Below are 26,612 nucleotides of genomic sequence, written 5' to 3' on the forward strand. Positions count from 1 at the left end.
CCACTGAACAATAGAAGGATCAGATGAAGATTCACTCGGGAAGTCTGCGATGGACTTGGGAACACATCCTGCCTCTCCCAGGTCTCTTGTCAGCCCACAGCTACAACAGTAACACAACCTCCGCTGCAAAATGCAACCCAAGACCTTACCTTCCACCTGGGAAAATAAGGACACACAGAAGACAGTTACAGGAACAGTCCTGGGCAGGGATAAGGTGTTATTTTATTTTATTTATCTCTCAGTGTGGCTACAGATTCAATGTGCAATAAGCAGGGAAGGGAAACAATCAAATGGTTGGAAAACTGCCTCTACTCAGAGGTTGATCCTGACCTACCCTTCCTTTTTACAGATGCACGAGGGGAAGCATATGGTGCCACAACTTCCCCAAGGTCACATACAACAAATGTGGAGCAAAAGTCTACATCGTGTTATAAGATGACTTGATTACAACTGGGCAAGCGTTCTCTGGCAAACAGTGAATGTGTCTATTTTTTCCCCAACAGAGTGGCGTGAAAGGGGGAGAGGAGGAAGGCATTTACAGCACTCCAAACGCTTCATGTTGATTTTTCATTTTCAAAGCTTGTTTCCATTTTAAAACTTTTTCCCCCTGAAAAGGGAGAAAAAAAGAAAGAATTGAAAACAAAATATTTTGTTTTCATTTAACCAACCTTTATAGAAGCAACCACCTCCCACCCCATCCTACTAAGCCATTGAAATATCCCTTATTCACACAGCTCCGGAACCACACTCCTACCCCATAGTAAAGTATTCACAGAAAAATTTGAGAGCAGATCTGTACACCTTCCCTTTGACTGGCAATAAAAGCATTTCCCTCCCCATCCCTATGGCACCTCCCAATTCTTTTGTCTACAGCTCCTCAGGGAGGCTTGTCCAACTTACTGTGACAGGCAGGTGACTTGCTGTGAAGGCAGTTCATGTAAATTGGAACAAGCGCTGCCTAACATACTAGATACAGAAAAAAAGGGAAAAAATAAGAGATTTGATCACAGCTTTATCCCATAACCTACAATGGGAATGAAAGAACAACACCCAAGCCAGACCAAAAGATCATCCACCCCACCACAGGCATGTATGTGCATTTTAATGACATGTAACTATTTCTTGCTGTCCATATCCTGTAGAAATCAATCACTCAGTCAGTATATCAGAAGGACGCAGGACCCCAAGGAAGGGGTTGGTCTTTGTTTCATGGGCTGGGAAAGCTACTACCAGCAGGCAAACTTATTTAAGGAGTTCCCCTATGCTCTCCATTTAGCAGGACATTCAGGTGGCCAGCATTAGTAACAGCAGAAGACCAAAAAAAAAAAAAAAAAAGGTGTGTGTGAAGATTGCAGCATGGAAGATAAGAAACAGACTACAGAGTACCGTAAGCAACTTAGATGTTTCTTTAAAGTCAAGAGGTGCAAGACCAGATGATGCTGGATAGATGAGCTCGAAAAAGCAAATGAGAAGATACAGTAACACAGAAATGGGACATAGTAATAAAGAAAAGATAGGACAGAAAATAAATACTGAACTGCTTTTTCAGTAGGTCAGATCGATGTTTGCTACTGAACCATCCCCTCAGTACACAGATGGCTTGGGGTGGGTAGGAGAAGAAGGAGCTCTTCGTAAGTTGTAGCTTCCCAGTTTCATCCTGGAAGAAAAAAAAAGCTGAGCTCTCCAGTTTTGCTCTTGGGTTTTCACATCTGTCATCAGGGGGACAAGTCTACAAATGTGTTCTTCATGAGGCACCAAGTGTGTCCTTTAGCCTATCTTTGCCTCAGGAATGGCACAGTTGCCACAAAGCAGCATGTTTCTGTTTATTACTCAGCTCTGAAATACTAAAATCATGTAGTTTGGATAATAAGTACCTGGCATGAATGAATGCTGGAGGTGGTGAGAGCAGCAGCACTGCAGCTCGACCACCACTTTGATGATGAAGTGCTTTTGGGGGGGCTTCAGAAGTGATTCGTGATGACAAAACCTCCATTTCTCGGTTACCAGCTAGAGATACATTTTCTGAAGTTTTTAATCCAGATAAAATCCTTGTATCAAGCAGCCTGACTTTCTTCATAAAGAGAGCAGATCATTTCACACAAAACATCTTTACACATCAACCCCTACAGACTCCGGTCAGACCAGGTCACCTCTTACCAGAAGAGACTTTGAGGCTTCAATTAATAAAGGATTAGCCCCGGCCACTCTTTCAAGAGCTGCATCTTCTCACCTCTTGAACTTCGCTGTTTGATCTCTCTGCTGCCTCTTAACCTTCCCTCAGATGAACTGAACAGATTGATCCCCTTTCATTTCTCGTTAGGTGACTTGTTTACCAGCACACACAAATCACAACAAGAAAGGAGAATACTTAGTATTTGCTTGCTTTCCGTACAGTTGCCTCTGTTTCCCTGTCTGTAAAATGGATGGACAGATGTAGAGCCCTCCTTTTTGCAGGGTACCAGGATTAACCTGATTAATATCAAAGGTTTGGGTTTGTTGCTTTTTTTCTTTTTTTCTTTTTTGATGCCATGGGACAAGAAGAAATATTTACAAACTATGCTGTACTTCCAAAACTTCTCTAATGGTTTGTTCCCTGGACTTGACTCTGTCACTTACGTCACAGATGTGCCACTTTTCACCTTCTGCAGCTTCTGTTTTGTTCACCTGGAAAAATGCCCCTCTCCTTTTTCTCAGAGCGCCTGAATTTATGAACAAGCTCTACTGCCGAAGCATTTTTTATAAATCAATGGTTTTAACACTGAATTGGTGTAATTGCACAAATCCCCAAGTGCTTACTGAGCCTCGTAACGTGACCCGTAGAGGTCAATCAGAATAGCTGTAGGGGATGACTTTCTTCTTTTTCAGGCTGTGGCTTTGAGGTAATTTATGCTCTTCTAGATCTTCTTTGATGCTTGTAATATTAACGTTGTGTTCTCAGGTGGCTTCGGGCAGGCAAGGCGAGGACACAGCACTCCGAGGCCGATGAAATGACTGGCAGGAGAGTGGTCCAGGACGATGCCCTACGTGCAGCAGGGCAGGGGAGGCAGCTCTCCAGGCAACGATACACATTTCCTTCCACTTTGCTTCCCAAGTAAGTTTTAATGCTGATGGAAGGCCCTTGGAGACTGAAGTCATCTCTGCCCCCATGCCCTGAGGAGCAAGCTGTCTAGCCCAGGTTGACATGGCACAAAATAAGGCAACAACATCATCCAAATAAAACCAAAAAAAAAAAAAAAAGCCAGGAATATATATATCTATAATCAGACCTTGTACAAATTGATTTGGCTTCCAGAAGCTTCTAGAGACACATATGTAGTACTTGACAGGCACAACGTCACTTATGACTGTAAACAACCCGATTCAATACACTGAAGCACGCTCCTGTCTACCCTCCTCCGGCTGAAGTGTACTACAGAGTGAAGCGAACGCCCACAGCCTTAAGGCTTTGTGGAGTAGGTGCAAAGTAAAAACAGCTCCAATTATCTAAGAAACAAGCTGCTTCTGCTCTTCTGGAGATTTCCTAAGAAACAATGAGAAAATTCCCTTCCCCCCCCCCCCCATTTTTCTTTGTCAAAGCCTTATTTCAGGAAACCATCTGATTACTTTTAGACAGATCTGTTTTGTTCTTTTTTCTTCCCTGCGGTATAGCTGCCATCATACATGTCTCCAGAAGCACAGCAGTTTGTCTCAGGAATAGATCCTATCAGGACAGACTGTGAAGTCGGAGATAGCAGGATAAGATGGCCCTGGAGTTTTACGGAGATATATACCGAGCCACAGAGAAAGTCAGGCGGTTCACTGTGCTTCTAATTTGGATGACACTAAGGGCTGTGGCTGGCCTCAGCGCATGTGATTAAACTGTGTTTTATCTCATTTTTCCACCAGCCCCATGGCACTACGCAGAGCCAACATGAACCGTTTCTACCTAACCCCTTCTTTCATCAGTCAGTTACCTCCATTATGTGCAACAACTGCCCCCATCAGGTACACCAGACCCCTTCTTGTCAATCACAAGTCATCTCCATCCCCACCAAGCTCACGAAGGCGCAATGTGAGACCTCCTGTTGACGTTAGGGGACTTCAGATCTGATGGATCGTCACACAACATAAAGGAGAAGAAAATCATAAGCAACAGAGATGGGAAGGAATGAATGCCTACAAGTCATCTGTATTCATTTCGTGTCGCACAACTGTCTGTGCGTCGCAGACAGGAAGAAGAGAGGTAAGGCAAGCAATCTGGAAGCCTGTGGTGCTTCTTTCAAGTCAGTCCCAGTTGCCACTTCAATAGGCAGTCTTCTTCCACATCGACCCTACTGCATGTCTTCTCACTAAAGAATCGAAGACAGTCTTCAAATCTTGCTGAGAGGCACCAGAGACAGGTTGGCCTTAGGCAAATACCAAGAATAAGGACTAGAGGTATATTCTGTTTAACTTGGGAATCTCAGATTCATAGACCCGCCATTTCAGCTAAATAAACTTCTTGAGAGCAAAAGTAGCTGGTTAGGGCTGCGAGAGAAAGTCTTCCATCAAAAGGATCACAAATGCCATGGAAAGATGGATGCCTTCCATCTTCAAAGCAAAAGGCAGTACATACTGAAACACTTTGGTTCCCAGGAGCAGCAGCAGAGTGTGATAAATGACAAAGCGACTGCACAAGCAAGGTCAAACCCTCAGGACCCAAATTTCTTTTCACCTGGAGAAACAATCAGGCCTCCATGATACGGAGGTATTTAGATCAAGAGAGAAGAAGGAAGACCGAAGATGTTTTGGAGTCTACTGCCACTGAGTTGCATGTAACGTTTTCTTCTGTTTATCTTCAGGCTAAATGGGAAGCACTGCTGAGATGACTTAGTGCCGGGTCATCGTTAGCTCAGTTTGATAGAGATGTGATGTCATCTCTCCTATTTTTTAAACTGACATTAAATAACAGTTAAACAACATATCTCCTGCAGGAGAACAAGATCTAGACAGTTCCCAACCCTGAAATTCTTCAGTACAAATGCTCTGAATGTGCCTGTTCTAATCTACCAAGGATTTTATCTTTTTTTTTTTTCCCTGTATTGCCGCCTTCTATTTGCTGTTTTGTGCCATGTTGTCTACTTTTTGTGAACCCTGCATGCTAGACATCCATATGCTAGACAAACACAGAAGTATTACATATTTCAGTGAACAGCAAAATTAAATTTCCAGTCAGTTCAAAATCTAGGTTTCATCTGCCTTTTCAGCGGTTACAAAAGAGGAATATTAATGTTTACCTGCTGTATAAAAAAAAAAAAAAAAAAAAAAAAAGGAAGGAGCAAAACAGAGAAGAGAGAAAGAGAGAACCGGTGTCTAGTTTGCTACGCTGAAGTTAAAGCAAGCTTATTAATTATAAAAGACAAACATGCATGAATGGACAAAGACTAAGTGCAATGCACTAGGTCAGCTTAACAAAATTAAAAATAGCATTTATAAATCAATATCAGATTTCAACAGACTAAGGAAAAAATACATCTGACAACCAGTTCTGAGTCCACAGGAACGTCTTCACTGACACACCTGCAATGCTTTAGGGGAAGAAGAGGCAGGATAAAATGGAATGCTTGAATTAATGAAGTAATAGACTCCTAAATCTGAGGATCCTGCTTGCCTGGAACACAACTTCACTTGTTTCCAATGTATCACTTCCCAAAGGAGAAACACTGCTATTCACTGCACGTGATAAGAATATACATCAGCATAAGAACTCATCTACATTTATGTTCATCAGTAGTTTTACTATAAACAAATCCTGCAGAAGGCTAAATGAGAAGCAGCATGGTCTAGCAGAAAGACGGTACATGGTGGAAAACTCAAGAATCTACTTCTCCCTTTGGGAGCAGTTCACTGAGAAACAGTAAACAACTTGGTGTCTTCATTTCAGGATTCCTACCAAAGCCATGGGAAATGGCAGCAGTCAGTTAAGCACAGCGTAACTCAAGTCAAAGGACAGATATAGAGAGGAGAGAATTAAAATATACCGCATTGGCCATATGATGGACAGCAGTCTCCGAAGCCCAGTGTCGATGGGGATGAACGATTTTCTTCGGAGCTATTCTGCTTGTTTGTAAGTGGGAACTGAAAGAAAACCACTGAGATACTGTGCAGCAGTTTCCCAGTTTCTTTCCAGGGAGAAGCCAGAACTCAGGAAGGCAGAAATGAAACAAGCTCAGAAATCAAATGTCAGCAAACATGGGCAGCCCAGGTGAACCACCGACAGATGCTGAGCCTTGGCAGGAGCCAAGAAGTGTGAGTTGGGGCATCCCCAGGACACCCTGGAAGCAAAGGCTACCTTTGACGAGCCAGAAAGCTGGAGCCACAGACCAACATAACAAAGGAGAGAAACAGTGATATCTGCAAATATTTTGTGGATAAAAAGAGGAGAAAATAATTCAACACAATCCCAGGCTGTGACCAGCTTTAATATGCACGGTGTCAACTACTATGTAACCATCACCGAAGCATCCCCCAGGTCCCCCAAGATGACAAGGACTAATGATTTCAACCACAGGAGCCACATTTACTTGTGCATCTATGTAAAATACCTTATGAATACTGCATCCAAATGTGTACTTCCTCTCTTTATACAAATAATCTTGTTCACAAAGAGGTGAGGATGGCAAACTTACACATACCACCAGCCTCTGCTAGCAAGAGTCCTTCTGTTATTTCTATTCCTTGCTCTTCCCATTGCACTTCTATGGTTACTCCAACTAGGCATCTGCATATAAAACTACAGAAGACTTCCAAATGATGGCCACATTGTGAGATTAAATAAAATCAACTAGCAAAAATCCATGTGCTCCACTGATGAGAAAATGCAGAAGATCCTCAGGATTGCACAGAGACCTATGGCCATCTGTCAGAAACCACAGCCTGTTGTCAGCAATGTCTGTGAGCCAACTTTCCCATCAAATTGAAGTAAATTTGCTGAAAACTTTCCATTGTGCCAGTGCACACATTAAAAAATAATAAAATTAAAAAGCATGTTCAGTTTTTCAACTCATCCACATTCTCCAAGACCCTTCACTGATGGAGAACACGGTTGAAAGGGAAAGAAACAAATATTAGCTCTATCTTGCAAGGAAGGTGAAGTGGCTTGTGAGGCTCTGCCTAGCTGGAGGAGCATCTGAGATTAGAAACCCAGCGGGTCTCAGTGCTCTGTTCAAATGTTCCCACTTGTTGATCCCTTGATTATTTCAAGAAATCCTTAACAGCACACTAATTCACCGTTCACAGAATCACACAGAACCACAGAATAGTGGAGGTTGGAAAGGATCTCTGGAGGTCATCTGCTCCGACCCCCTGCTCAAGCAAGGAAACCTAGAGAAGGTTGCCCAGGACCATGAAAGACAGTTCACAAAAGGATTTTGTGTATTTTTAAACCACATCACAGTCTTTGTGAGTTAGAAGGGATGGTGACTGCCTTGGCTAGCTGTATTTCAACTTTTTACCACCCCAGATAAAAGACATCAAAAAATAAAAAGTTTTTAAAGCATGGGATGTTCCTCAGGAGGTGAAAAGCCACAGTCAAGTAAAGAATTGTTGGGGTGCTTACAAGGCAACAGGATGAAAATTAAGCAATGTGGACTGAAGAGGAACATGGGATAGAGATGTTTTAGACCACAGTCATTCACCGGAGGGATGCAGTGGAAGAATACAACAACAAATTTGCCTAAATCCTAAACCTTAACAAAAACCCCTTGCCATCAGGGGACAGGAGGCCCTACAGGACAGAGAAGAGCCTACTGCCACATCTCCTGCTTGCTGCAGAGCATGGTAGGTAAGTGGCAGCACTAGCGTAACACGAGAAAAAGAGACTTCACAGGTTTGAAAGCTTACAAGCAAAGACGACAAGACAGTGCACACGAAGCCTGCTGCAGCATCTGGACGTGTAAATACACGCTGTCAAAGGAGCTCGTCTTCTCCAGGCCAGCTCTGCTCGGAGAGCGTTTGTCGAGGAAAAAGTGGAGGCAGCTAATGGCATGAGACAGCCTGATGAGAGCTAAACCCATCACATTCTCAACTTTCTTTCACCCTAATGACAGATACATTTGGGGTGTATCCACCATCATGCTGAGAGAACTATATCGGTGAGGCCTGCTCTGACACAGCTACCAGGCAGTTATGAACCATAAAAGCCTCGTTTCAGCTCGTTTCCCAGCTTCAGTATCATTCACCGCATACTTTGGGACTTCTTCCTGCTGATAAGCTCACGTAGCACATGATGGCACCAAAGGGAACCAAGTGCAAATATCAAGGAGAAAAGCAGCTTCACTTCAGCGTGTGACTCATGCGAGAACGCCAAGCCCTGAGCAAGCCAAAGCAAAACAGCTGACTATCAAACTGTGCCTGTAAGCTCAAAGTTGCCCTTAAAAATACAGACTGTGAGTTTTCACCAAAAAAAGCGGAGTGTTTTTTATACAATTTGCCATGGGTAAGACCCTGATGAAGACAACACATAGGGTGAGATCCATTTGCCTAAATAATGGCAAACGAACTACAAACAGACTTGGGGGATGCTGGAGATGCTGGAGAGCAGCCCCGCAGAAGGCAATCTGGGGGTTCTGGTTGATGGCAAGTTGAATCTGAGCCAGCAGCGTGCCCTGGCAGCCACAAGGAACTGTACCCTGTGGTGAAAACTCAAGCACGGCACTGCTGGCTGGGCGAGGGAAGGGATTGTCCCAATCTGCTCTGTGTTGGTGCGGCCTCACCTTGAGCACTGTGTGAAGCTTTCTGCACCACAATATAAGGATATAAAATTATTAGAGAGTGTCCAAAGGAGGGTTACAAAGATGGTGAAGGGTCTGGAGGGCAAGGCGTATGAGGAATGGCTGAGGTCTCTTGGTTTGTTCAGCCCAGAGCAGAGCAGGCCGAGGGGAGGCCTCATGGCGGCCTGCAGCTCCTTCACGAGGGGAGCGGAGGGGCAGGCGCTGAGCTCTGCTCTCTGGGGACAGCGACAGGACCCAAGGGACTGGCATGGAGCTGGGACAGGGGAGGGTCAGGCTGGGTGTTAGGGAAAGGTTCTGCACCCAGAGGTGGTCAGGCACTGGGACAGGCTCCCCAGGGCAGTGATCACAGCACCAAGCCTGCCGGAGTTCAAGAAGCATTTGGACACCGCTCTGAGACATGGGGTCTGATTTTGGGTGGTCCTTTGTGGACCCAGGTGTTGGACTTGATGATTCTTGTGGTTCCCTTCCAACTCAGGATATTCCATGATTCTATGAAATATAGGTGCCAAGTACCACCTGAGATGCCCTACGAGGTTTATGTGGGGCTAGTAGACCTGAAAGGGACCTTCTGGGCTGCCAGGAGAGCCGAGGCCAGCGTCTTAAGGCACCTAAATCTCAGTAAGTGTCTGAACCTCCATGGCTGCTGGTAGGGATTTAAGTCAACACAGTCAGTGGAGCCTGGAGAGGAAGTCAAAATATGCAGGAGGTGCTTACTTTTCTTTAAAAAAAAAAAAAAAAGAGGGAATGGAGGAAGATGGCATCTTCTAGGGTGCAAACACACACAACAGACAAAAAAAAATAAAAATTACCTTTAAATTGCTCCTCCTCATCTCCCTGTTCTGTGCTCTAATTCTACCAATTTCCCTCTAATACAGCAGAAGAATTGAACAGGTGAAGTCTCTTCAGGCTGGAAAAAGAATGACAGGATGGGGAAAAGCCCATAAAATATCATCCTCTGACATACTGAGTGGCCAGGAAAAAGCAAACTACCCCAGTGCCAGGGAACACAGGTTTAAAACTGCAATGGGACCAAGAGAATAAAAATCCATCAGGTAGTATTAATCAGAAATGTATCACCTCTGACTCAGGGAACATGGAAAACACTGGAAGAAGCCTTGCTCTGTTTGCCGTCATGCTCTTCACTAAGCAGCCACGACTCATCACACAACTGGACAGGAATTGGTCCGTCTTACATGGACACATCTCTGAACTGACCCAGTTTGCCTCTTTATATGACTGTCAGAAGGAAACTCCCCAGGTAAAAACAGAACTGGACTTTTCAAGACCTGCCAGAACACCTGAAATTCACCTCTTTTGGTCAACTGCTTTGTCTTGCCTCTTTGACTACTAAGTGCTCTTTGTATGACCTACTAACTTGGCCTTCAGATCAACGTTAGAGCCAACTCTGAGACCCACATTTCAAGATAACTGAATTATCAAGTATTACAAGATCTCCTTCACCAAAGGGGAAAGAGAAACACTTAGCAGAAAGGAGAGAGCGAGAGAATCACCAGCCACCAAAGACTAGTGGCTGAGCATCCTTCTATGTTCAGGCAGGCTCGAATCTAAATCCATCCACGCGTTAACGAAGGTAAACATAGTCTTTAGAGACTGAAGTAGGGAATGGGCATGAAAAAGTTACAGATGCTAAGCCCACATCCGATGAAAAGTGGGCAGCTCTGTATTACAGAAGATGAACCTGTGTTGCTCTTGAAAGAAATAGTGTAATTAAGCTGTACAATTGCACACCTGCCAAGGAAGCATGGGAATCAAGACGGTTCTGCGGTATAAAAGTATTTAGGTCCCAAATAAGGTGAGGCGAGAGACAGACCCTGTTGTGCTGTATTTGCTTTCAGCCTGCGATGGTAGTGCCAACAGCACTTTCATCACACAGGCATTCCCTTAAAAACACCATTCCACAGAACTGCAATATTGTGTGGGCATGCACGCATGTGTAGAAATACATACTCCCACACACGCCGTTTTTATTTTCTAGCTAAGCTCATCTAAACTCACTGGCCCCATTTTTTAGTGTTGGTTTTTAGTGGCTTGATTCTACATAAAGGATAGCATTCATATTTGAGAATTATTTCTTTCCACTCTTTGTATGCATGCAGTCAGTTTTTACCTATATTCTTTGTCTCACAAACTTCTTCATCTTGAAGAAAGCATCATTCTGAAAACAGAATAAATAAAACATAAAATGAAGGAGGCTCTGTAATGGAGTTAGGACATGGACCAAAAGAACTTGTAATTCAAATGTTCTGTTGCACCATTTGCTTGTGTTACATTCAAGGCTTTGGGAAGCCATCCAAACCTACACAGACATAAAATAATCCACGGAAATTACAGCTGCAAGGTGCCAGCACCAAAGGAAAGTGCTTTGACTGGAAAATGAAACTGAAAACCCAACGATAAAGTGAAAAATATGGAACAGCTTGTGCGGGAAGAGAAATGGTGAATAGAGGAGATCCGACAGAAGAAAATATAAAATCAAATGACAAAGGGAGGGAAAACAGTCCCATGCAAAAATGAATGGGACAAATGTTGGAGCAGTTTTGATCCCTGCCAGTTTGTTGTTTTCTCCCCCTCCTTCCTCTTATCTCACTGTAGGACCTAGGAGATCCCTAACAGGCTTGGCCATTTTCTGTCCTTTGTGAATCAGCCACAGAAAAGTCTAAAATCCCAAAAGCAAGGTAAAACAGAGAGGATTGGAGACATACAGGCCTTACGTGGCTTTGGATCAGACAAAAGCCCCTGGTGAACTGATCACAGCCATAGGGCACGGCTCTCTGACACGGATCATCACATGGGACATGAGGTCCATGTCACCTTTCACCTCCCTTAAAGAGTTGTGCTGCTTTGGGGAGCTCTTAGGAGAGCCCAAGGGAAAGGACCATGGTGGTTGGTGAGTCCCCAGGCACCTAAAGCTCTCCTAAACCCCATAACAGAAAGTCCAAGGACTTATCTCTTACTTTCCAGAACCACTCTCCAAGCTCATAGCTCTTCTTCTCCACCATTCATATTCCTTTTGGAAAATAACCTGATTAAATCACATTTAACTTGGGGAAAAAAAAAAGAAAAAAAAAAAAAGTAAAAAGATGAAAACTCTGGCTTTCAATTTAAAGAAGATAGAAAAAAAAAAACAACCCATTGTAACTTTCAAATCAAAACCCAATCTCACTATGTTGTAAGGAAGGAAATGAAAACACAGCTGCTGGAGCATAGCCGAAATTGTTTGAGGTCAAATATAACACCAAACAATTCAGGCAATTAAGATCATGGGAGCACAGGGAAGGTGCAAAGAGTTGTGTCTAAAGGGTTCTCATTCCAGGATGAGACCAAGAGTATTTATTCAAATTGAACACTGCCTCCCTCCTTGAGCTGCCTTAATCCAAGGATTAAATTTGTTATCCACAGAAAGTATGAGAATCTAGCCCCTAATGACTACATGCTCATAAAAATCAGAAGATACTGTTGTTATTTCAACTAAGTATCATAAATAACTGTATCAATTACGTTTTACCAGGCACTGTACATATTGCGAATGCTTGAGAATAAAATTGTTCCATTGGAAAACAAAGTATGTGCAAGCTCCAGCAGGGATGGGTCGTCCCATTTTAAAGTGCTCTAAGGAAATACATGCCTCTACTAGGCCATTACTTTGCAGGGAACGTTTCAAAATCAATTTTCAAATACTCAGTTCCGAAAGTTGAGATAGCTGCTCTCTGCAGATAAAATTAAGGGAAACTATAAAAGAACGAAAGGCTAAAAAAAGAAGTATGGTCCAGATGGATTCCCGGCTGAATTCTGTAAAATATTTACAGATCTTCTGTCACCAAAACTTACGCTTCTTTTTGATGAGGTGGAAACCAAAGGCTCTCCACCTGTCCTTTAAAAAAAAAAAAAAAAAAAAAACTCACAGAAGATATTATGTTATTACAAAAAAGAAAAAAAGGCGGACAGAGACTTTCATCTCATCTGTAATTACTGCAAGTAACTCCAATTAATCAATGTTGATTCTACAATTCCGTGAAAAGAGATATTGTCCCTTTGCTTAATTTAGCACAAAGTTATTCCCTGAATTCCAAGTTCAAGAATTTGTTCATTAAAATAGACTTAGCTCGGATAAGCATAGGCTGATACCACCATCATTCATGTAACAAATTAACAGTCTAGTCCCATGACAGCGCTGTCTCTAGATACCAAAAGATACTTAATCACGTGTCACAAGGATAAAACATCCACTTTTTCATTTAAGATTAGCCAAAAAAAGTTCTCAGTTTACTGCTTTTAAACACTGATGTTCTGTTTGCCAAAACTGGGACTGCCCAAGAAGGAGGGAGCAGTTTATACATCAAGGACACGAAGATCAATTTACGTTGGTTGTGGACCTCCAGCTGATACTGAGGAGGAACATGGGATAGTCTTTTATACCACAAAGAATCCTGCCATGCTAATCAGGAATTTTGGAGAAGGGTTGCGACACCACCAGTAATCCAACCCTTTTGTTTCAGGGTATGCACCGAGGCAGTATTTGGTACCTTTGGATTTGATGTAGAAGGGAGAGGAGGTAACAGCATGAAGGCAGTGGGCTGAAACCAGGGGATGAAGGTCCAGGTCATGGCTCGCGGGCTTCTTGTTCAAGGCTATGCATCTTTCTTCCTCCCTTTTTCCCCAGTAACCCAATAAAAGATGTTAAAACACAATTTCCCTCCATTACGATGCATGAATTAAGCTTGGATCTTTATATGTTGGGTTTTCTCAGCTCTGTGCAATACAAGTAACTACCTCCCCTAGCATCTCTGCAGGCAGATTAATGGGAAAACAAACAAACATACCGACCCATTTCACATATTACCACAAAATGGGAATTTACAGCAAATTAGATGTTAGGGGTTTCTTCCAATTTTTTATTTAAAGCTGACCTTGGATCCATTATTGAGTGCAGCATTAAGCTTTTTAGAAGCAAAAGAAGAGACTATGTAATGAATCGGTCTCCACTGGATGTTGCCTTGATGAGCACTACAATTAATTCACATTAACACGCTGCAGCTTCCCTTCCCTTCACACTTTCAGAAATGTCTCTCTAAACCAATCTATGATTACCAGTCATACAGAAAAGCTTCAGAAAAATACTCCTCCACAAGCATATGGCAGAGCAAATTTGTCCAACGTTGCAGGCTTTTCATGGCATTTATCTTGAAGAAGGTAGCACACAGCGACATAGATGTCTACACGTTGGCTACGCTCATAAAGGCACAGAGCTTTTTGCTACCCCACTGTAGCGTGCCCCATCTCCTTAGGACAGCATCCTGCTTACCAGAGGTGCTTCAGACAGATCAGGACTGTCATCAGCCACCCAGGATCTCATCTGTAACACCCATCCTCAAAACCAAGGCCGTGCTTTCTAGGAGTCGCACTCGACCTCAGCCACATGCCATGGCAATCAAATTCAAGTGCGCTTCTTCAAAACCATCACTTATTTAAAAAAAAAGAAAAAGAAAAAAAAAAGAAAAAAAGAAAAAACAGTATGTTTAGCTAAGCACTTCACAAATGACATGACTCCCATACTCAATAGTACTAAAAACGTATTGAAAAAGTGGCAATAAACAGCACGGTCCCACCGCAGCCTTGCTGCTCGTGATGCTCCTCCATCTCAAAGTACGCAGAGCAAGAGAACAGCATTTGTTGCACACGTTAGCTGTCAAAAACACAACTTCAGCCCCTGGTATGAGTTAACCTTAACCACTGAGGAATCCCTCCTGTATCCGCATGCTGTCTCACAACACTCCGAACCAACTCAGCCTTCCCGATTTAACCGTGTGACACTCGCTCTAGGGCATGGTGAGATGGAAAAGCTCCTAAAATAACAACTTCAGACAGTGTAATTTGATTAAAGCAGGCTGACCCTTGCTGCTTCTGCTCGTGTTCCTCCACGGTATCATTTTCAGGTATTCAGTTCTCTATCTTGCAAACTTCCCTTTTCTTTCCGTCCTTCTAGTTGTCTATACACGCACAGCTTTAGAAATATATATATATAAAAGTGAACACAGATAAATCCTCAAGGCATTTCTCTCCGTGCTGGTCCAAATAAGAACAGTAGAAGAACAAGACTTTTCTAAGTGTTACACTCAGCAGTTTGAAAGAGTGTGCGAAGTCTTCCTTTACGGGCTATTTCATTAAAAAAGGTACAAGGACTAACAATGCCTCGTGTCTACGGAGAAACCTCTTCTAGCTCAACTGATAGTTCTGAGAATTCAGGGTCCAAAAGTTCTTAATAACTGCTACAAAACCCACACAAACACCAAAACAAAAGCTACCTTTTCAATTTGCTGGGTTAAAAAAACCTTCCGATGCAGATGCCTGAGGTTCAGGCAAGCAGCAGACCTGCAGAGTAGGTGCCGTTTCTCCTCCTCCCTGACTTTACGAACTATTTTAAAAAGCCTCACACCTTATCTCATCATTGCTGAAGCATACAGCTGCTGCTCTGAAGAGGCATTAGTTAAAACAAAATGCTCACGCATGCCCTGTCTCTCTGCCACAGAAGCCAACAGGGATAAATTAAACTTGAAGGACTCTCAGGAGCTGGAAACTCCAGATTGCAAAATCTAAACTGTCTGAAATCTGCATTTCGAAACGAGAAGGCCTGTTTAGCTTTCAGGCATTTCGTTTTGTAGGATTTTGCCAGTACTGCACACACGAGTTTGTCCTTCACGGAATAACATTTCAGCTTTGCATGTAAGTGAATCTACATATTTTACATTTTAAATTAAAAGTTATATTAATTTTTATTTTATACATTAAGTAACCTTTACAGTGACCCAAAAAGGAGACCCCCACCTTTCAGCATTTCTTTAAAACACTGGGACTTCTTAAATGAGTTCCAATCTATTATTCTAACTGCAGTATGGATTTTTTCGTCTCTCATTTGTTCATCTCAAGACAAAGCTATAATGAACTGAATAGAGCCACAAAAATTCCCCCAGAAAGCAATCCCTACCAGCCACTACCTGAATGCCTCTGGAGAGGACAAAGACCTGCCCACAATTTCAAGCTGTGGTTTCTGGAGAGCTTTTTCCTTTCTTAGCTCTGCCAGAAACCTCCATCCTCACAGGCCAGCCCAACCTCTCCTGCTGTTTTACTCAGGGGAAAAGCAGAAGCCACATCCACCATCCCTTGAAGAAACTTGTCAAGCCTTTCCATTTAACGAAGTCAAACTGAAACATTTGCATAATTTTTTGATGCATGACACGGCTAAGTCAGCCTAGACCTTTTCAGCCAGCACCGCAGACGGGCGTGCAAACTTCATTACACTTCAGAACAACCATCAGTAGAAGAGGAAAGACGATTTTCCTAAAAATTCAGTAAGTCAGCGTCAACCTTTCAAAAGGGACTGAGTTATTTCACCCATCAGCTCCTCAAAAGAGCAATCAGATGGTCACAATTCCTGTTTGCCGTCTAGAGTGAAGGTCAGTTCTCCCATTAGGGAAGCTCTGATGGCCCACATGGATGGACACCATCAAAACGTGGTCTTTGCATATTCAGGACGTGATGTTGCCCGGCTATAACCTCTGCAAGAGGGACGAGCTGAGCGAAGGAAGCAGCAGCGTTCAGCGACACACGGGGCAGGATTTCCAAGCTGCAGACAAACCAAGCAGCGTGCAGAACAAGAGGATGCACCAGAGGAGAGAAGACTGGCACTTGCCTATGAAGAGTAAGGAAAAATTTCTCTTGAGGGACTTCAGTCTGACTGGCATATGCTTGAAGTCTCCTGCTGCCAGGACTAAAACATCCTTAGAATTATTTAATATTACAGATGACAAGCTTCCTAACTCGGAAAGGATTGTGCAGCTCAAGGGAGTTTTGTGTTAGAGCTCATCTTCATATGGAGGAGTTGATCAAAGAACTGGAAATGAGTGGCTGCTTGAGTAAATGTGACTTGTTCACTTTAAAAAAATTAAAAAAAAAATAAAATCACAAATCTAGAATAATAAAAAAAATCAGTAATATAAATCAGTAATCAAATCAGTAATATAAGTCCTTGCTTGTTCTAAAAGGCCTGTTTTATAAAGTAGAAAAGGAGCGGGGAGAACTGAACCCATTAAAGGTGCACAAAATATCAGTGATAAGTAGGAATTTGGCAGGTACCCCTTTTTGGATGTCCACAATTCTCATCTGGGGAAGGCAACCCATCTCACATGTGGAAAAATAGACCTTACAATACACTTACAATGCTCATATATGAGTTGGTGGGGAAAAAAATGGACCAGTTTGGTAAAATAGAAAACAGCCCGCAGGACATTTACCACCACCAAAAAAAAAAAAAAAAAAAAGGCAAAGGTAACCTTCAACAGAGTTTGTACAGGACAGGACAGAAGTAACCAAACTCAGAAATAATTCAGGAAAATCATTATACATTATACAACATTCATAACTTTTTTCTACATTTGGAAAATATTTGGAAAACATTCAAATGCACAATTTCACTGAAAGCTGGTGGAAATTGTTGTTCACCTCATCAGTTGCTCAAAAAAGTTCAAAAATAGCAGCTTAGATGTGATTAAATCCAGCAAGTGTCGGTAACATCCGCACCAACGTAGCTGAAAAAGCCAGCTAAGCAGCGATTTGGCTCATTAGTGCTGATTTGTGACACCATTTGGAAAAATCAAGGAAATTCCAGAAGAAAAGCTAACGCTGAATCAAAGCTAAAGGGTAAAACAGATAATACACTGCTCATTAGTGGCCTGCCAGCCTAACAACAAATCCAGAAAAAGAAAAAGGAAAAAAAAAAGAAAAAAGAAGTAACAGCTGATGTTGGACTCAGTTATTAAAGGAGAATATTATCATTTCCTGAAGCAGTGGCCAACTTAACCCTTCTGGTTTCTCTCCAGCAAATGATAAACTCAATACATTGGTTCTCCAAATGCTGGTAACGTAACGCTCAGCCAAAAAAAATAGTTATTAAATATTTAAATCAGTATGGATTTATGGGAACTATGGCTTATCAAACTGCGTGATGAATTTTCTTTCCCGATGATCCCAAGTGGCACTGATAAGGGCGATGACACCGCCGTGATGCACGCAGAGAAGTCCACGAGGCACGGCACCATCTTGAGTGACCAAACACAAAGACCAACAGATCCCAGATTAAAAATTTTATCGACCACAAGACGTCAGGCTGTAATTATGTGCATGCAATTACCAGAGCTGGGACGTGAAGGCTACTTCTGCACTTCTCCAAGCTCCTGGCCATGTTAGGTACAGATACCACGTCCAACGAAACATGGACCAAGCATCCAAAGATGACCCAGAGAACTACTCACGTACTGAAAATAGCAGTTTTTTCTACTCCTGCTATACGTCTTGCTTCACCAAAGGTAGATTTTGGTGCAACTCTACCTAAAAGGTGATGTATCCAGCAAGGAGTTATCATTAACTGCCTCTTTAATTAGCCAAACAAGCCAACTAATCACAGGTAAGCTTGAAACTTGGTGACAAACTAGAAATCAGGAGATAATTTCCATTTCCAGGGACCATTACCATTGGAAAAAATCCACTGTGGAGATTTAAAAAAAAAAATGTAAATGCAATGAGGGATGATCTAAGTTTAGATTTCCCTCCCCTGTTTTAAAGATATGCTTTACTTCAGAGGGAAAATACCTGAAGGAAAAAAAGACTTAAGGTATTTGCTATATAAAAAGTCAGGTTAGATATTAAGAGTGAATCCTTCTGGCTTTATAATCGACTTCTCAGCTGCCACTGAAATCATTGGAGCTACACTCAGTGGCAGAGCTCAGCACAAACATCCCTGCAAGGACCATAACTGCCTTGGAGGATTTTTTGGGAAAGAGAGAGAAAAGCTCTGGAGAGGCTTCAAGCAATGTCACCCAGCCTCTTCATGGCTCTGCAGCGCGTAGCATCATCTTCATTAGCATCTGGGTGCTACTTTAACAACTTTTTTCTATATGAAGATGATTTTGCCACTGACATTCTTGATTAGAGCTGAGCTAACTTGATTATTCGCTGGTAGCCCAGTGTGATTTTGTAGGAAACAAATGGATTTGGGGCAGAAATGAATTTTCGTTTTGATCGAGTTTCTCCAGCATTTCCGTAATTCTCTTCTCAGAGCAGTAGGCTGATTGTAACTGTGATAAGCAGCTTTCCCCATCTCAGTCCTGCCCACTCGTTTCTCTTCCCTGCCTTTGCTTCAGTTCCTCTTGCCTTTCCTTCATTACAGACATCAAATTAACCACTTAATTTGGGTGCCTCCTGCGAGGCACCTTGTAAGGGTGAAGGGCACTGGCCTTGAGCTTGCATCGACAAACTCTTTGGTGCAGCGAAACTACACAGGGACACACCTGAAGTATTTTTAGCAACAAATAATGAGATAAAAAAATGAGTAAGATAATCCCTGAAGCAATCAGCTGTCTCACGAAGCCCACTAACCCTCATCTTCTGACAAAGCACCCCCCATCACTTCCAGCATCTTGAAACTTGCCCAATCCCTATTTTCGTCTGTGTTTTTAATGGCTATAAAAATTACAGTCTTTGAGAAGATGCCACTTCTTCCCTTATCCTTCTTCCTTCTTTTTTTTTTTTACAGCATTATCTTCAAACTCCATTTTGTGATGCTCTTTTAAGCCAGTGTCAGAGTCCAACCCTCCAGGTCAGCAAGCGTGGGAGCCCTGCAACCCGAGCGTGTCCCAGCACGGGAAGGCTGCCAAAACACCTTTTTTTGAAACAAATTATTTCGGAGGCAACTGCCAGCACCTTTCTTTTGCTAAGTCATTGCTTTCCCTGGGCACAGGTGGGATAACGCCGATTCGTTTCAAACACTTCCAGTCTTCTCACCAGTGAGAAGTAGGAACCACGGGTGGGAATATGAAAACACTAAAAGCTCCGTGAAGTCTCCACTTGACCAAAAGGTTAATTTTGGTTAAGGTTAAACCCTTAATTAAAGGTTAAGAGGTTAATTTTGACTAGATTACTGGGATCAGTTTGGGAACTGCTGTCTTGCATGCAGAAACAACAAAATTCTTAAGAGAAAGAAGACATCACCTCCGCCCAGATCCTGCCCAAACCCCCAAATCACATGTAGTGAGCTCCCTTCTGGAGGTTTATTGGGAACCAGCAGCTGGAGCCAACAGCAGTGCCTAAAGACATACAAGCTTTCCTGCCTCAAGTCCTTAAAAAAGAAATCATCCTCTTCCCCAGTAACTATTTACATTCTACCCTTGCTTCTGTCTTCGTGGAAATGTTTAAGTTACACAAATAAATCGCATCCTTACTCTTCTCCATTAAATATTAAAAAGTGGTACTCTTTTTTCTTGTTTGAGCTTTTTGTTCCTTTTTTTTTTTTCTTCCATAAACAGAATGCAAAGGAAGGACTGTGTTCAACTTTGCATTAGCGCTGCTCTACCTGAATTATTACATTACAAAAATAACATCTTTCTCGCCTTTCCACAACATTAGTTTGCTAATGGGAGTCTAAAATATTCTGGGTATCTCACCTACTAGTGTTTCTTCCAGGAAAGCACGACTACAAGCAAAAATCTCTTATGCAAGAATACGTAAGACCCTTAACGTTACCCAGCGTAGCATATACGGCAGTAGAAAAAAAATAATTGAATAGATGCATTAGACCAGGGGACTTGCACATACAGAAGCTTAGAAAATGTGGGGTGACAGATCCTATTTTAGGTCACGGCTTGAAACAACTGCGGGTTTTCTTCATTACAGCAGCTCTGGGACCTAGAAAGGAGTCAGAGATGATGTTACACGGGGTTTGAATTTACAACAGAGCTAAAAGGGAAAAGAGAGGTTTGCCATTCTTTCTAGATCTCCATGTATAAAGGCCCACAAAGGATCCCAGTATCTTTATTTGCTAGAATCAGAGGAACACTGCCACCAAACCAAACCCCTGGGAATGCAGGGAAGTGGCAAGGAGTGATCCACGTAGAAATTATCACCAGCTGGAACCGAATGTACCTCAAGGCCAGGAGGAGCCACGGACAGGGGGCAGGACGGCAGAGAAGTCGTCTCTCCTTGATGCACCAGGAGAGAAGCAAGGTCCCAGCTCTCAAAGCACCCCCAGAAGCACACTCAGGTGGGTTCCTTATGCAGGGCACCCCCACTGCTAAACCCATCTCCAGCTTTGCTCCTGTCCAACCAGGTGCCTTCGCTGGCCTCCTCACCTTGGTGAGGATAAAATAATCTCCTCTCCATCCTTCTCCCATCATCTTCCTCCGTCAGAGGTTTGGGTTCCATCTATGTAAGTCTTCCCACTCCGTTCTCCTACCTTAAGGATGCTCGTATTTATTTCCTTGAGGCACCCCAAAAAAACAGAAACCAAACACAAATTAGCCTCAATCGACTGACCAGGGATACTCAGACGAAGAAGGGGGAGCTTGAAGTCCCCAAAAAGATGGAAAAAAAAAAAAAAAAAAGACGAAGTTCAGCCATGCAGATCCAAGTGAGCAAATGAAGGCAGGTCAGGGCTCTGGGGTGAGCTTCACCTTACAGCAGCAACAGCCATCGGGGAGATTTTATTTATCGAGAGGTTATTTTAGCCTTGAAAACCAGTTTGTGGGTCTCTCTCCCCCTTCCAGAGAGACTTTTCAGGTGCATCGACATGTTCCCAGGCATGCCCTGACACGCATGAACAAGAGCAATGATGGAAAGAAAGCATTTCCAAAATGAAGAGGTGGGGCATGAAGCTTAAAGGTGCTTCACATAGCCTGGTGATTAGGACAGAAAACCTATAAAGCCTGCCCCTTCCCACCAAGAGTTGCGGTTCCAATGGTTTGCAGACACATCGACGTCCTCCTCGCTCTCCAAAGAGAACCGAAAGGCAGCAAGAGGTATAAAACACGGCAGCTGAAAGATGAAACAGTCGGATTTATGCATATATAGCTATCTTCTTTTTCAGTTCTGACTGTCATCTCAAATGTTACCCAGGACCAGAGGAACTTTCCTCTCCTGAGTGCTCCCCATGGGCTCGTTCCCAGCTCTGCATGCACCCGGTCATCTCCTGCAGCTCCCGTTTGGGTTCGTGGGCTCATGGCATGGGGACAGGGGGCTGCTCCCACATCCTCCTCTTCCAACCACCACCGCCCGTTTCTCCAGCTTTCATATATGCATCTTGCCCTACTCTAAGCAATCCAGAAGGTTCATGCAAAAAATCATTTTTCCATACCCTGAGAGTCAACCCTGATGTTCTTCCTCGTGCCCCCCATTCCCTCTCAAGTCGGTTTCTGACTTGCCAAGGCCCCTGTAGCCCATCCCTTCCTCTCTCGCAGCACCAAGACATCCAACACATGATCAGCCCTCAAGATGTGCCTCCACCACCTGAAATGACCACTTTCATCACAGAAACTGTTTTTTTCACTTGCATTTATACAGCACCTGGGGTCCCCAAGTTGCTTTTTAAAAAGGCAAAATGGAATTACAGAGAAATGCACGCACACACAAAAAAAAAACTATGGAAAGGCCATGCTATCAGATAACGCTCAAAAAAATGAAGCAACTAATACAGCAGAAAGACAAGTCAAAAAAAAATAAAATCCAACCATCTGCACTCACCCCAGCTTTGGTTTTGGCTACTAATGTGCAAAAGACGGCTACGCAGACCTGCTCAAGTTCAGATGAAACCACCTTCCAAGCCAAGTTAAGAAGAACAATGTTAGTCAATGGTATCTATAAGTTATGACACGAGCTCTCATACAAATGCACGTACATGGATGGATCTCCACCGAGAAAGTATTAAAGAAAATCACCACCTTTGTTTCTTAAAAGATGGCTATTTAACAGGTCATTTCAGTGTCTTTCTGGCTATATGCAGCAGAAAGTCCTCTTCTTAAAGTCTACAAGTAAGCTGTACAACCTGCTTTGATTTCTCTGGGAACCTCCAGCTGGGAAAGAGCACCAAGGGAAGGGGCTGGCTGAAGAAACTGACCCACGGTATTCAAGATCTTGCAATTTTCAGCTCAAACTCCCCACTTTGACTTCTCTGGCACACGGTACCTCCCGCCCACCTTTTATCAGCTCCCCCTTTGCTAAGCAGGTTAGTGCCAGGGGTTTTAACAGCCCCGCCAGGTGACCCATGGGGTAACACCACTCCTATCAAATTCCTCCTGAAAATTCCCCAGTCCACTTGCTCATCACATTGGGCTCCCATGCACCAGCACGGCGTGACAGATGGATCTTTAAATTTTAAGCAGCAATTCATTGCTATCAGAAATGAGACAACTGGAGGAAGCAAGAAGGGCATCCCAAAAGAAAAGAAAAAAAAAGCAGAGAGCTGCTGATGGAGCGGCAAGGAGGCAGCTCCAGATGTTTGGACACGGCTGCTGGCCAGAGAGCCACAGCTTATGGAAGACTGTGTTTTCCAGCCTGCAAGAGGGCAGCAAAGCAAAGAGCAAACAGCACAGGGAGAGGCGAGACATCTCCAGGAGACGCATCTGCAGCTCCCTGCTGTGCCAACATGCCAAAGGACATCGCAGTGCAGAGCTGGGGCCAGAAGCGGTCTACAGCAGCTAGACTGACACCCTCCACGGGCACATCCTTCTCCACCTCTTCCTGTGGAAGAAGGAAAGAAAGCAGGAGGGAGGCCAAGAGAAAAAGAAAAGCAGGATAAAATTTCCCTGAGGACATTTATTGACTCCCTACGCTTCCCCCTACGGACATTATCCACATCTCCACATCTGCAGCCCCGTCTTTGCAAGAGCACTGCTTACCCGTGAGCTGCTAAAAAGGTTATGGATGCAGGGAAGGAAAAGGGGATTTAATGGAAAAACAAAACGCAGAGCTGCCAGCGAACAACGTCCTCTGGGCAAGGGCATTTCATGCAAAACTCAACTTCTTCGTAGAAGTTCATATAAATAAGCAAATACCTAAAAATAAGATGTTTTACCATCCTTTACAGGATGGAAGAAGACCCCTAACATTATTTTTTGTTAGTAACTAGCTCGGTTTTGCAGTCCCTCCGCATACACCCTGCATTCCCACATTACCATCCAGGAGCTCCAAAATGCCAGGTCTTTTATTAAAAATAACACCCAAACGCATTTTTCTTCGTTCCTTCCCAGCAAGAGGTGTTTCTTTCTGGATGAGCATTCAGACTGCTTCGGCGAGCAGAACTGGCTCGCTTCGCCCATAAACTACCGCATCCCTTCTACATTATTCATACTCTGAATTGCTATTTCTCCGCATTACCAAACAAGAAAAAAAAAAAAAGTCCAGGACTTCATTTTGATGTCTTTTAGTAAGGTGAAAATGCTGTCGATGGATTTCCTCCTGAAGCAAAAAGTTTGCTGGACCGACGGCCCGCTGTAATTAAGGTTAGAAACCTCAATTAAACAGAAAAATCCAGCTTCTGGTATTTTGTGTCTTCCCCTGACAGAACTGCTGCTTCTGTGTGTGATGGGTGAATTACGGAACGCTGCCGGATAGAAAGTGTCACATAAATATAAAATGACAGGGATTATTAAAGATTATTCCGAGTTAAAATACACAGGCTGCAGCGGCAGCTTCCTGAAGGTCCTGGACCAGCAGGCAGGGAATCCGAGGTGGGAAAGATGTAATTAGAGGCAACTCCATCCCTTGGCCTGCCAGCCATTCACATCTTTTGGGCATTTTTCATTGCCTGAAGCTTTCACCAGCTTTATATTGACAGATGAAGAGGGGAAAAAAAAAAAAAAACGGCAAAAAAAAAAAAGCTTTATCTAGGAGCTTTTCCACATTAATTAAAAAGCTGCTGATGAGACAGAAGCAACAAAACAAGTCGCAACCTCAAACAGTGACAGGTGCTGAAAAACACCGATATTTCTTGCTCCGGGGGAACTTTTCGGGATGTGTTCAAGTTCCCAGGAGCTGCATTTTCCTGCCTTTATTTCGCACTGAATATGAGTGAAAAAAAAAAAAGAAAGAAAAACCAACTACAAAGACACAACAGCAAACGAGAGAAGAGCAAAAGACAGCAAACCAGCCACCAAAAGCAAAGACAGGCATTTCCCAGCTCTGGTTGACGGCCAGCTGGGCTGCACCGAGCGCTCACCTGTGATTTATTTTGGTATTTTATTTCTCTGGCAGCTTCACCTCCATGGTCAACGCGCATTGCCTCGTGTGGGGCTGCAGAGGAGAGCACTCTGCAGGGAGGGACCACGCGGCAGCAGCGTGCACGTGGGTAAAAACCAACAGCATCAAATGCGTAAATAAAACGTGGGCTAATATCCCCATGTATTCAGGTAACTTCACATCGAACGTGCTCGGTGTAACGCCTCGAGCAGCAGCAGGTCAACCAGAGCGAGGGAATGTCCCAGCTCGTCCCACCCCATCCGCTGCCTGCATGGACCAATTCCCATTGCAGACCTAAAGACATGTTGGCCGCAGGCAGATTGTCCATCTTCTCCTGAAATCCGGGTGAGATGGATGCAAAAAGCCCTGGGATTTCCCTCACGCCTCACTTTGGGACTACAGAGCATTTTTTATTCTCAGTTTCCTTCACAGGATTGGCGTTTATTAAACACTGAAGACAGGGCGGGAGGTGCAAGAAGGGAAACATCACACGGTTGTAACACCTAAACCAGTACCTTGTAGAGCTGCAGGGGACAAGGACAGAAAGATGAGGTGCCCAGGAGCAAGCCTCTACCTTGAATTAATCCTGCTGCTCCTGCACACTTCGCCAGCACAACTCCAGCCTCCGACACCTTCAGCATCAGGGGCAGGAGCTGCCAAGCCCGTGCCCCAAGGCGTACACCAGCAGGACAACAGAAGGAGGAGGGATGGGCATGGCGAGGCTGGAAATGTCCTGGAAAGGTGAGTTTTTGCACGACATGGGGCTGCTGGGGTGCCAGCCATCCACGGTCAGGCTCCTGCAGCAAAGCCAGCCCATGTAAAACACCGCTCGCCTCCCTCACTGAAAACTGAGATTTTCATTGCACCTGGGAAACGGATAGGGACTGAAATCCTCAACCACGTGCCACCGTGTCACTTCCAGCGAGTCGCTTTTCCAACTACTGCCTTACTTCAAATGGCAGCTTTAAAGGTTATGGCTGAGGGGGCACTCCAGCAAAGTCTTGGGTGGACTTGGAGCAAAATAAAAATACACGCACGAACAAGCCGGAGACAAGAGCGAGGCGAGGACAGCACTTCTGAGCAATCCCCACAAACACCCACGGGGCTGTTGCCTTTCTTAGGAAGCCTTCCTGCCGCCCTGCCTCGTGCAGCACTCTCCCAAACTCATTTACTAGCAGGATCATTCATAACAGCACCCAGGTTCAGTAAACAGCGAGGCACATCCTAACACAAGGTCAAGAGCAATCTAGAACGGCGATTCGTATCTGTCCAGCCAAGCAACACGAGTGTACAGCACTGCTCACATTTTCAGGCAAAATGTTTCCGTTTTCAGATAACTGCTACCGGCACTGAACCGCTCGCAAATCATCTATCATGATACGAGCTCGGAGAAATTTTTAGGGCAAGTAATTGAGGATAACCAAGTTCAAATAGGGTTTAAAGAAAAATCCTGCTAATTCACACTCGGGAACACAGCAAACAACTCATAAATTATAAATTAATCAACTCCACCCAGCCAACCAGCCTCACTACCTCTCTCTATTTCGACTTGAGCAATGAAATCCGAGGGGTTTACAAAGCTCTCCAGTCATCTGGCTGGTGTCTAAATTACAGTCGGAGGTAGGTTCTGCAAGGTGGGGTCCTCTTTGGGACCTCCCAACCTCCTCTTTGGGGTCCTCTGGGCAAGCTGCCATGCAGACATGGAGATGCTACATCACCACCTAATGGGGTCAGATGGCACTGTAAGACAAGACATGGGGTGCCTCCAGGGAACTGGCACCATGC

General features: G+C 43.8%; 1 protein-coding gene across 8 annotated transcripts in view; it reads right to left on the reverse strand.

The window, feature by feature from the left end:
* The window catches only part of TSNARE1 (t-SNARE domain containing 1), a 461,960-nt gene that overhangs the window by 362,031 nt on the left and 73,317 nt on the right, over positions 1-26,612 (reverse strand). For 4 of the 8 annotated variants that reach the window (XM_050708986.1, XM_050708987.1, XM_050708983.1 and 1 more), the window contains one exon: positions 1,539-1,657. The exons of 3 other annotated variants lie outside the window; for them this stretch is intronic. The gene's annotated coding sequence lies outside the window, so the exon portion shown is untranslated. Of the gene's footprint in view, positions 1-1,538; positions 1,658-10,878; positions 10,927-26,612 lie in introns of all 8 variants that reach the window. One more of the 8 variants, XM_050708985.1, reaches the window with a different exon arrangement.

This window comes from Cygnus atratus, chromosome 2 (assembly GCF_013377495.2).
Source record: "Cygnus atratus isolate AKBS03 ecotype Queensland, Australia chromosome 2, CAtr_DNAZoo_HiC_assembly, whole genome shotgun sequence".
Taxonomy (NCBI): Eukaryota; Metazoa; Chordata; class Aves; order Anseriformes; family Anatidae; genus Cygnus; species Cygnus atratus.